Source organism: Neofelis nebulosa, chromosome 6 (genome assembly GCF_028018385.1).
Source record: "Neofelis nebulosa isolate mNeoNeb1 chromosome 6, mNeoNeb1.pri, whole genome shotgun sequence".
Lineage (NCBI taxonomy): Eukaryota > Metazoa > Chordata > Mammalia > Carnivora > Felidae > Neofelis > Neofelis nebulosa.
Genome location: NC_080787.1, coordinates 75,429,749 through 75,440,947, shown reverse-complemented (window position 1 = coordinate 75,440,947; position 11,199 = coordinate 75,429,749). Strand labels below are relative to the sequence as shown.

Sequence of the window (11,199 nt, the reverse complement as noted above, 5' to 3'; positions counted from 1 at the left end):
CAGGCATCCCAGTGTGTTCACTAGTGTGAATTTTGCCTTTCCACTCAACCATCTGTCCTGGATGCCTTCCTCCAGCACAACAGAGAAGGGAACCTCACTCTTTCCCAGCTGTATGGATTCTGTTGTGAGACGTTCCATGGTTGACGTCACCAATCCTCCATTTATGGAAACGGGCTGCTTCTCTTCTTATGCTCTTACAGTCAATACCACAACATAGCACTTGTGCATATGCCACCTTGTAGCTGTGCAGGCACTGCTGTAGGATCAGTTTCCAGAAGTATGAGATCTGGGTTAGAGTGAGGAAACATTTCTAATGTTGCATGGTTACCACCACATGGCCCTTCTAGGGACCGTGCTATTTGCATTCTACCAGAAATGCCTATTTCCCTACAGCTTTACTAACAGAGAGGGTATTGCTGAACCTCTGAATGTTTGCCAGTATGATGGGTGAGGATGGCAACCCAGTATAGTTTCATTAGCATTTAAAAAGTTATGAAGAAGATTGAACATCTTCACACTGGTTTAAGGTTTCCTTTACTATTTTTTTAAAACTTATTTATTTTGAGAGAGCGAGAGAGGGTGCACGTGCAGGTACTCATGTTGGGAGCAGGGGAGGGGCAGAGAGAGAGGGAGAGAGAGAATCCCACACAGGGATTCTCCTTGTGGACTCCATCTCACGATGTGAACAGTGACATCATGACCTGAGCCCAAATCAAGAGTTGGATGCTCGACTGACTGGGCCCCCCAAGCTCCCCTAAGGTTTCCTTTATACTTCTTTTTACGTGATCTGCCTGTCCATGTCCTTGCCTGCTTATGTTTTGTCTTGTTGATCTTTTTCGTCTCAATTTGTTTGGGAGTTTTTAATGTTAGAAAAATAAACCATTTTTACATGATAGGAGTTGCAAATATTTTTCTTGGTTTGCATTTGCTTTTTACTTTGCTAATCTCTTTTTGGAGACCATGAATGCATTTTTAATTTTTTGACAGTTTCAATGAAGATATGGGGCTTCAATGTCGTAGGTTGTTACTTATTCAAGTTTGTAATTTTATTCAGTAAAAATATGTTGAGAACTTACTACTGTACTTCCCAATTTGTCCGAAGTGTTTGGAACAAAACTACTCCCCTGGATAAGTTCCTAACCTGGTTGGTTAGTCAGGGCTAAGTAAATAATTCCAGCGTGTCAGTCAGTGGTAAGAGTTAAATCAGAAATATGAAGAAGGGCTGTAAGACTACAGATGGTTCGACTAGCTTTGAGAATTCTATGAAAGATTTTGTAAAGAAAGTTATTGGTAAGCAGGGTCTTGCGGGATCTGTAGGGGTTTGACAGGTGAAAGAGAATGCAAGGCTTATATACCTGTACCCTAGCTCTTGAGGGAGTAGGTCCAATGTTAGCATTTGGAAAACTTTCCCCTCCAGACCAGATGGGTTGCCTTTCCTTGTACCAATTTGCCAAAATACAAGTAATAATCCCAACTATTTCTTAAGAGAGGATATAGTACTCTTACTTGAAGGAAACTTATTATGTTTGATTTTCTGCAAAGTTAAGTTTGTGGTGGCTTCAGACTCTAGATGTCCACCTAATGTCATTCTCTTCTAAGCATTTGATGTTAAGTCTGGTATTTCACCTCTAGAATAAAGAAAAGAGAAGGATTTCAGAAACTGGTGTATCTTAAGTTCTTGATTGTGACAACTCTAATAGTTTTTTCTTTTAGGTTAGTCTTACGGTTTCTGCAGAACTGGAAGTTGTTTTCGTAATACCCCCAATCGTCTCTTCATTTGCCAGTTCAAGTATGAGATACAATTGACATGCAAGCAAGGGAAGAATGGGGTCAGCTACTGACTGGTCTTTGGGAGCTGGGAAGCTAGGACTCGCTACATTAGTTCAAGTGGCAGGCACAACTGTTGTCCACCCAAACTATCCTCCCTTTGTGTCTCTCCTATGGAACTCCTGTCCAGTACAGAGAGGCAGGGAGGCAGCTCAGGAGTGTATTGTGACTAATCTGGTCTAGTCTGGACCAATCATACCAATCTAGTTCTTTTCTTTCAAAACTGGATATCTCGTCTCCCTTAAGCCCAGGGTGGTGTGACCCTGTTAGGGTCAATAATACACAGAGGAAAGCGGGGGGGGGGGGGGGCAGGTTTTGAGAAAGCTTTGCTTTCCTGAAAAAATAAAACCAGGCAGATAGTTGATCTGCTTTCACTGCTTCAACCTGCCTTGAAATAAGATGTGATGCCTAGAACCACAGCAGCCATCCTTTGGCCAAGAAGCCTGAAGAATTTTTGCACAGACATGTTGCTGACTTAACATGGCAGTTGCCTATGTCCAGTGGAGGAAAATAAACTTTTCTTTTTCTTTGCTTTGCTTTGCTTTGCTTTGCTTTGCTTTTATCTTCTTTTCTTTTCTGTCTTTTGAAAGAGAGAGAAAGACAGAGAAAATAGGAGGGGCAGAGAGAGAGGGAGAGAAAGAGAATCCCAAGCAGGCTCTGCACTCAGTGAAGACCCAAACTCAGGGCTTGAACTCAACAAACTGTGAGATCATGACCAGAGACAAAATCAAGAGTCAGATGCTCAAGTGACTGAGCCACCCAGGCGCTCTGAACATTCTCCTTTTCTTAATCTATTGTTGGTCAGGCTTTCCTTGAAGCAAACAGTCACTAAGGGGCAGCGCGGCCACTTACAACACTACCAGGTTGGCTTGCCACACTTCTACAGATTCAGCCGAGAAGGAGACCACAGACCCAGTCTATTGAACAAAGAGCATAGACAAGAGCAGCGTGGCGTCAGCCACCTGCACCCCCTGTCCCACGGGCCCACACCAAACCAGAAAGGCCAAGCGATGCGCAGCACAGGCAGTGGGTGCTGTTGCAGTCCACAATCACCCCACCAGAAAGAGTTCCTGTGGCTTCCTGGGAATATTTATTTCCTCTCACAAATTGGATTCTGGAGATGACATAATTCTCACCCACTTCAAATATGTGATACATGTCTCTCTCTGCTTCTTTTTAAGGTGTTAATGGTTTTTCACTGTGTGGCTGTTTCTATGCTCATATTTATACTCCATATTTGCTTTTTTTAATAGTTGTTATTAAACATCACATCTGTGGGACCCTAGGAAAATAGTATAAGCATAGTCTAAAACAGATCAAGCAAAGTTTGCCTTTACTTTGGCCTCTACGTTTCAATTTTCAGGGTTCTCATGATGCTTACCAGTATCTAAATTTTATGTGTATCATTGGTAATAAAATTGCAGAACTAAAGTGCCCAACCTCTCCTCGGTCCTACAGTGCTTTCTGCAATTAGGAGAATCTTAAAACACACTGTAAGGGCAAGTGTGGTGGAAGGCCTTTTCTGGAAATGGGGTTAGCACGGCTGTGGAAGCTAGTATCCCCATGTAAACTTATCTCTTCGCTGTTAAATGCCATAAATTTTCATTAGGTGATCAACAGAAATGGCATGATTGCTCAGGAGCTCAACCCTGGTATTTAAATTTCTTCTCCTCAACTTTAATGAGGGCATATATCAGAGCAGTAGAGTGGGGTGACATTTACAACACTGCCACTCCATTCTGTGATTAGACACACATCATTCAGAGGTTGGGCTTCAGACTAGTGGTAGTTCCAACGTGTTCTAAACAGCAGTCATGGTAATTACAAAACTTACAATGAGAAATAACAAATAATATCTTGTTTTTCAACCTGCACTTCCATTAGCAGTAGCATCACATAGCTGGAAGCGTGGCAGGGGGCTCTGCTATATGTCGCTCCCTGAACACAGGAGTGGGAGAGAGAGGAGGGCCTTCTGGCAGATGAAGAAATAGAGAAGAAATGCAGGAGTTGGGAGGACACCACAGGAAAAGATAAAAACCACAGAACATAAGTATATTAATCAGGGTTCTCCTCAAAGCATTAAATAAGGTCTTGTTAAAAGATCAATCTATGACCTTCATTTGTAAGTTTTGGTAAATTCATAAAGCTTGAGCCTCACTCAGCCTTTAGGTCAAGATATATCCATGTGTCTTGATCCAAATTCCAGAAACAGGAGAAAATTCAGAATCTCAAGTGGGCTGTATGTTTTACCACGTAGCCATCAATGTTTCTTAGAACTCTAAGAAAACTGATCTATCCAAAGAAATTTTGTGATAACTGAGTTCTCTTTTTTAAGTTTTTTTAAATCTTTATTTATTTTTGAGAGGGAGAGAGACAGAGTGCAAATGGGGGAGGAACAGAGACAGAGGGAGACACAAAATCCAAAGCAGGTTCCAGGCTCTGAGCTGTTAGCACAGAGCCAGACATGGAGCTTGAACTCACGAACCACGAGTTTATGACCTGAGCTGAAGTCAGACACTTAACCGGCTGAGCCATCCAGGTGCCACTGTGATAACTGAGTTCTAACACTGTTTCATTCTATTGCTGGACATTTAGATCTAGACAAATTTCATCATAGTTGAGACAAAATTCTTTAAATTTGACAAATATTTCAACTGGTGATCCGTCAGGCAAAAGCCATGGCCAATCTTTGGACTGCCAGACAGGACCCAGTATGACAAATGGTACAACCTGGTGCCCCCGACTCTTGAGGCATGTGCTTAAGGGGCCGGCTGCTTAAGGGTTCACTTAAGTGAACTGCTACTCTATAAGGAACTCAGCCCTCTGGCTGCATTTGCTCTTTTCTACTCGGAATCATAGTTTCATTTTCTCATTGGCAGCCTTGTTTTCCTTTTCACCTGATGTGACAAATTCAGAGACTGTAGAAGGTCTTTTGCATTAAGCATGGTGTTTAAAGAGGTAGTATGTGCTTAATTTATGATCATGGGTGCTAAAGATTCTTTTGTCTCATTTGGTAGAAGACTGATTTGAGAAACCGGTCTCAGAACTGGCAGTGTTCAGGAGTCTGGGTCTTATGGGCAGATGAGTCATCCTCTGTTACAGATTTCAGTGGCCTTCCCTGGTAGGTACCATAACATCATTTTGGAAGACTTCCATTTCTTCTTTTCCTTTGAACGTCTCCTGGTCATATCTGTTATAGGCAGCTGGGACAGGCTATTTGGTATACAACATGGGATCTACAGATACGATATTTGGGATAAGGTATATTTCATTCTTCTCTGGCCTTTACAGATTGAAGAATTGCAAAAGTATTCTTGGAAACAGTTTACTGTATTTCTGATCCTACCCCCAATTCTGCTGATGATATATCTTGGGCCTTAGTTACCTCAACATCCCCCCAGAGCCTCTGTTTCGGGGCAGCCATATCATCATCTACATCAATCTCGATTGTAGATCTTTTCTTAGCCTTGACTTTGCAGCAATTTTTTTTTTCCCACTGACACAGCTTCAGACAAAGACTGATCTGTTCAGCTTGTACAATCCTTCCTTTTGGCCCCTCCAAACCAGCAGCCAATCTCTCTTTATCAAGGTCCACACATTCTTCATCTTCAGTTCACAGTTTCTTTGCTCCTCCTACAACATCCCCTCATTTTAACTTGAGCACATCCCTGAGGACCTATTTCTAAGGGTGCCCTTCTGTCCATCCTTGCTGAAGTTAATGTTTCGCCGTGAGTTATCCGAGAACATCTCCTCAGTCAGGGCCTCTAACCACAGCAATGGTTTCAGTAGCCTCAGTAGGGCATCAACAGTAGGATGCGAAAAGCATACATTGTTCAGTATGAATAAGGTAGAATCCAGCGTGCGATGTTCTCTGGTTTGCCTTCCTTTCCCGTCTCCCAGACTACGTAACTGATCTTGATGTTCTGGGGTTACTAGAATGCCTGACAGTCACTTTGTCTTCCTTCACAACAATCTCCTTTTCTGGGTGCTGTGCTGTTGTACGATGGTGGGTACATGTGTCCCCCACCTCTCTGCCATCTCTGATAGCAGATGTGGCATCGGCCCCTCAAATCTCTGAGGACCCCACACTATAAGGCCTCATAAGGGCATATGAGATCATCTTAACTGGGCCTTTCCACCCTTAATGTATTTTTTTGGTAATAGCTGGGTCCAGCGTGCACATCTACAATACATATCCCCATCAAGAGGGATTTTCTTATAGTTTCACACTTATGTTCAAAATTGGCCCCCTGTTTTTTTTTTCTTTACTGATAGTACTACTCAGTTGGTGAGGCTTTTAACCAGTCCTGCATTTTTCTCTTTCGTTTCCACTCCATATCTAACCCAACCAGAAATCCTGTCTCTGGAAGATTTCTGTAATAATCCCCTAACTGGTTTTCCTATTTCTAGTTTCAGCCTCCTCCTCCTCCTTGCACCCCACACCTCCATCTAGTCTCCAAACTGCAGCCAGAGCATTCTTTTAAAAGGCACATTGGATCGTGTCACTGTCTTGCAATAACCCTCCAGTCACATCACTGTCATTTAGAACCAACCCAGAGTCTTCTCTGGGACCTCCAAGCCCTGCATGATTGTGTCCCTGGCTATCTCTCTGAACCTAGTTCACAGACCTGACCCCTGGCTCACTCTGCTTATCACACTGCTTCTTTGCTGGTTCTTATATGCCAACTGAGGACCTGCCTCAGGTCCTTTGTTCTTGCTGTTCCATTAGCCTGGAATGCTTCCTCTAGGCAGCTGCTTCCTCAGTTTATCTGCTTTCCCGCTCAGAGTCACCTCTCCCTTGAGAACCCTATCTGAAATATCACTCCCATCCCCTCACCGTCCTTTATTCTTCATTGTAGCATTTATGGTTATTCAGTATCATATTATGTATTTCTTATTGATTTGTTTATGGTTCCTGCCTAACAAACAAAGACCCCTGAGCACAGGCAGTCTGCTTTGTGGTCTGCAGGGTCCCCCTCACCTAAAAGGATACATATTTGTTGAATGAATGCTAGATGGGGAAACTGGAACTTAAGACAAACTATCCTTATTTTCCTGTTTTTTCCAGGACAATTTTGCCAAGGGTAAGGACAATCCAGTGTGCAAGTAGTGTGGGCATACATGATCAGAAATGGACCGTAATTTGAACTCAAGTCCTGTTGTATCCCTTTGTGGCTCCCTGTTGATGGCTGCAATAAAATTTTATAATGGTCTGCCCAAAGAATCTTAAAATTAAATTTTAAATGATTTCCTCCTAGTGTTTTTGCCCTGACCACACAGAGGGTCTGCAGGAGACGATGTACTAGAATAGCGTGTGCCCAAGCTGGAATCGGTACAGCAGCATCAATATCGTATTTGCTAACTCATGTTGCTAATGAGGACAGTTTTGGGGAGTTTCAATGACAGGCTCCTCATTTACTTCCTGAGCTGCATGTATAATGCTATCAGCCCCTGAAACAAGGTTGGTAACATCAGTGCATAAATCACTCTTCAAGTGAGCAAAGTAAATATGCTATGACTTCCGTTTACCCCATGTAACAGCAAATGAAGGAGAACATTTATTATTTACTTACTCTGGTTACATCAGCTTTTGAAATTGTTCTAGTTGAACTATAAAACTCTACCAAATGTCTTAGACTGACCTACCTAGTGGAGTAGGGAAACTTATAGTGGCAGCCAGAAAACTTAGATTTGTCTCCATCACATGTGTAAGCTTGTGGGAGCAGTTTACATTCCTTCTGTTCCTTTTAATAGTAGAGGATAGTACAGTCGAAATTTTCCAGAGAGACCAGCATTTTCAGAAAACAACAACTATAATAGGATTCCCCTTTATTGAAAAAAGAAATAAGATGATTTAAAATATATAGAGAAAAAACGTTTGTGGGGGGACCTGGGTGGCTCAGTCGGTTGAGTGACCAGCTCTGGCTCAAGTCATGATCTCACAGTTTGTGAGTTCAAGCCCTACATCAGTCTCTCGCTGCTGTCAGCACAGAGCCTGCTTCTGATCCTCTGTCCCTGCCCTCTCTCTGCCCCTCCTTCACTCATGCTCTCTCTCTTCAAAGACAAGTAAAAACATGAAAAAACCCCCACATATTTGTGGAACAAGATTTGACTGTCTACAAATAAATGTATAGAATAAGGAGTTTCTCTAAAGTTCTGTTTTTATGCTTTTTGCAAGTTTTCTGCATTTCTTCAGGCACAGACCATTTTGAAACCGTGACTCACACCAAAGTTCAGGTGATTTAGGTATGTTTCTCCTTTCCCTAAGGCATTTGCCCTATCATGGCTCAACTCTTTAAACAAGGGGAATCACTTCTGAACTTCTTACTTTATCATGTTAATTGGAGATGTAGAGTACCTTTTAATTCTGACATTCTTTGCTTCTAAATGCACAGCTTAGTATTTGTGTGGATATTATGGGGCAGAAGGGAGGAAAAGCAGGGGGTGAAATTTTTTTTTGTGGAAGACCCTATTATCAGTTAGGGTGATTTTCCTTACAAGTAACAAAACACCTAACAGCATTTTATCCAATAAAGTCATTTAATTACCCAGGTAACAAGAAGTCCAGAGATGTGAGTTTCCGGAGTGGGTCAGCAGCTCAACATGGCTAAGCCACTGAGTCAGTGTCTCTGATGGACTTGTCTTCCCATCATACCTTCCCAAAAGTCTGCAGCAGCTCCAAGCATCTTATCTTCACCTAAGTGTTCAAAGACAGAAGGGTTGTCCTCATGGGCCTTTCCCCCTTTGTCTGATGGGATACTGTCTCAAAGCTCCCCAGCAGACTCCTCTTATCGCACATTGGCTGGAACTGGGTCATTTCCACCACCTGTAGTAGCAAGGAGTTGACAGACCAATCACAAGTTTTCCCCAGGGCTAGGCATATTGAGAACTGGAACAAATTGAGATTTTGTTAGCAAGGAAGCAAAGGAAAGTGTTGCTGGAAGGCAGTCAATAGTGTCTGCCGCAACCTTGGGACCACATCACCAAGGAGCTACTCTGAGCAGATCTGTGACCATGCTTGAAAATGGCTGAGTCAGAAACCCGGGCTTTCTCTAGTCCCTTCCACCTTCTAGTTCCTTCCTTGCAAATGTTCAGGTTAAGAGGGGAGGGATGTGTGATGGAAACAGATGGTGATGTTCTAAATTAAAAGAGAAATGGGATGTTGTAGTGCTGTGTTCAACTTGTCTATTCTCAAAATTTTTTGTCACACAATTTTATTCTTTAACTTGAATTTATTCTGCTGAACATCTTCTGCAAACTTGCTATAAAAACAATAGATTTTTTTTTTTTTTTGGTCAGGCTGCTCTTTCACTGAAACAGTCCAGAGATGATTGTATTCACTTTTATTTTTTAAATCTCCACTTATCAAATACTAGTGTGCAAAAAACAACAACAACAACAACAACAAACAGATGGTATGATTTGAAGCTTCTTTTGTTGTATGCAGGCTAATGTTTTAAACATCATGCCAAAATTTGACTTGTAATTTTAAAATTGCTATTTTCCCAGGCTGAGCTTGGAATATCCTCAAATTTCTCCAACAGTGTCTCATGAAGGGAAAGCAAGATTTTTGCATGTGGGCAAATTCAAGAAAAGGACAAATGTTTAAAGGACACATTTTTTTCAAATGAAAATTAAAATAGTTTTATTGAGGGGTACCTGGGTGGCTCAGTCAGTTAAGTGTCTGACTCTTGATTTCAGGTCAGGTCATGATCTCACAGTCCTGAGATCAAGCCCCCTGTTGGGCTTTGCTTTGGGCTCTGGCAGTGGGAGTGGAGCCTGCTTGGGATTCTCTCTCTCCCTGTCTCTCTCTGCCCCTTCCTCGCTGGCTCCCGCTCTCCCTCTCAAAATAAATAAATAAATAAATACATAAATAAATAAATAAACATTAAAAAAATAGTTTTATTGATTCTAATGTAGCAAAAAGTTTCTATTTTTAGAACATATAGTACCTATGGCATCTAAAATGAATGTTAGTTTTCAAAATCTCACTTCTTTTTTAGTTATTAAAATACTGGTATCTTAACATCTTTGAAAAGAAGCAAACAGATTCATCTTTCTAATCATCTTTTATAGTTGGGTAGAGTTTAGAGTTTATAAAATTTGTTCATACACGCTATTTCATGTTATCTTTCAATGAACCTGCAAAAAAATATTATTTTTCCCATTTATATACGAGGAGATTGAGGATCAAAAAAATACCTTACCTAAGGTCAAAGAATGTTAGCTGTGGAGTTAGGGTTAAAATGAGGTTTTCTATCCATTGCAACTCTTACTAGTGCCTATCCTATGTCAAGAACCATTCTGACACTAGAAATAATAAAAGAATAATAATCATATCTAACCTTTATCGAGAGCCAGGCACTATCCCAAATACTTACACATGTTGTTACCTCTAATCTTGTCAACAAATCTATGAGATGGAAACTATTAAAATTCCCTTTTTACAGATGTAGAAACAGAGGTCTCAAGACTTACATAAGGTCATCCAGATAGAAATAGGGAATTGTCACTTCTTAATCATGTAACAAGCACACACCTCTCTGTGTCTAGGTTGTAGTTACCTCCTCCATGGCTGGTCAGAGACTGATATCTGCAAGATGGAGCCACCTTTGGAAGCATCGGCTGCCATGATATATGGCTGCTCTTTGCAGTACTGTTGCATTTTTTTCATGACCCTTAAGCTGCCATGATGCAAACCCAGCTCAAAGAAGTTAAGCAAAAGGGTTGTCTATTGACTCATAGAATCCAAGGGAGGGCTGAACAACCAAACCACCCACCCATGATAAGGGCAGGATGCTGCTGGTCGTGGGCGTTTCTGGAAACAGTAACTTCAGGGCTGGTTGAATGCTTGCCCTCTTTTTCTCTTATTTCTTTGTGCATGTTGGCATCATTCTTTCTTACTACCAATAGCTTTTTTTCAAATGGTAGAAATCCCAGTCACTGATACCTCATGAAATTCATCTTTTGACTTTCACCAACAGAGTCTGACTCTATTCGGTCTAGTTGGAAAAAATTCCACAGAAGGGCTCTGATTGGTCTGGCATATATAAGAAGCCACATGTGGACCATTCATATCATGTATGAACCTGTAAGAGTTGACACGTGCAGCTGGGCAGTGTGTGTGCTTTACAAAGGTGCCTACCCAAGGGGCATGTAGGGATTGAAACGAAGCCCATTCTCTGCTCACCAAGACAGTAGCCTGGGATAGGCATCATCCTAGAAGAAAAAAATGCCCTATGCTTCCTTCAGACAATGGGTTTTTCCAAGCTGGGTACCCACTGGGCTCAGCACTTTTATAAATGGAGGTATAATTGACATATAACATTATACTAGTTTCAGATGTTGTAATGATATGATATTTGTAATACT

General features: G+C 41.6%; 1 pseudogene; it reads right to left on the bottom strand.

Moving 5' to 3' along the window:
- Positions 1-1,181: 1,181 nt before the first annotated feature.
- LOC131515434 (parafibromin-like) lies at positions 1,182-10,710 on the bottom strand (annotated as a pseudogene).
- Between the last annotated feature and the right edge of the window lie 489 nt (positions 10,711-11,199).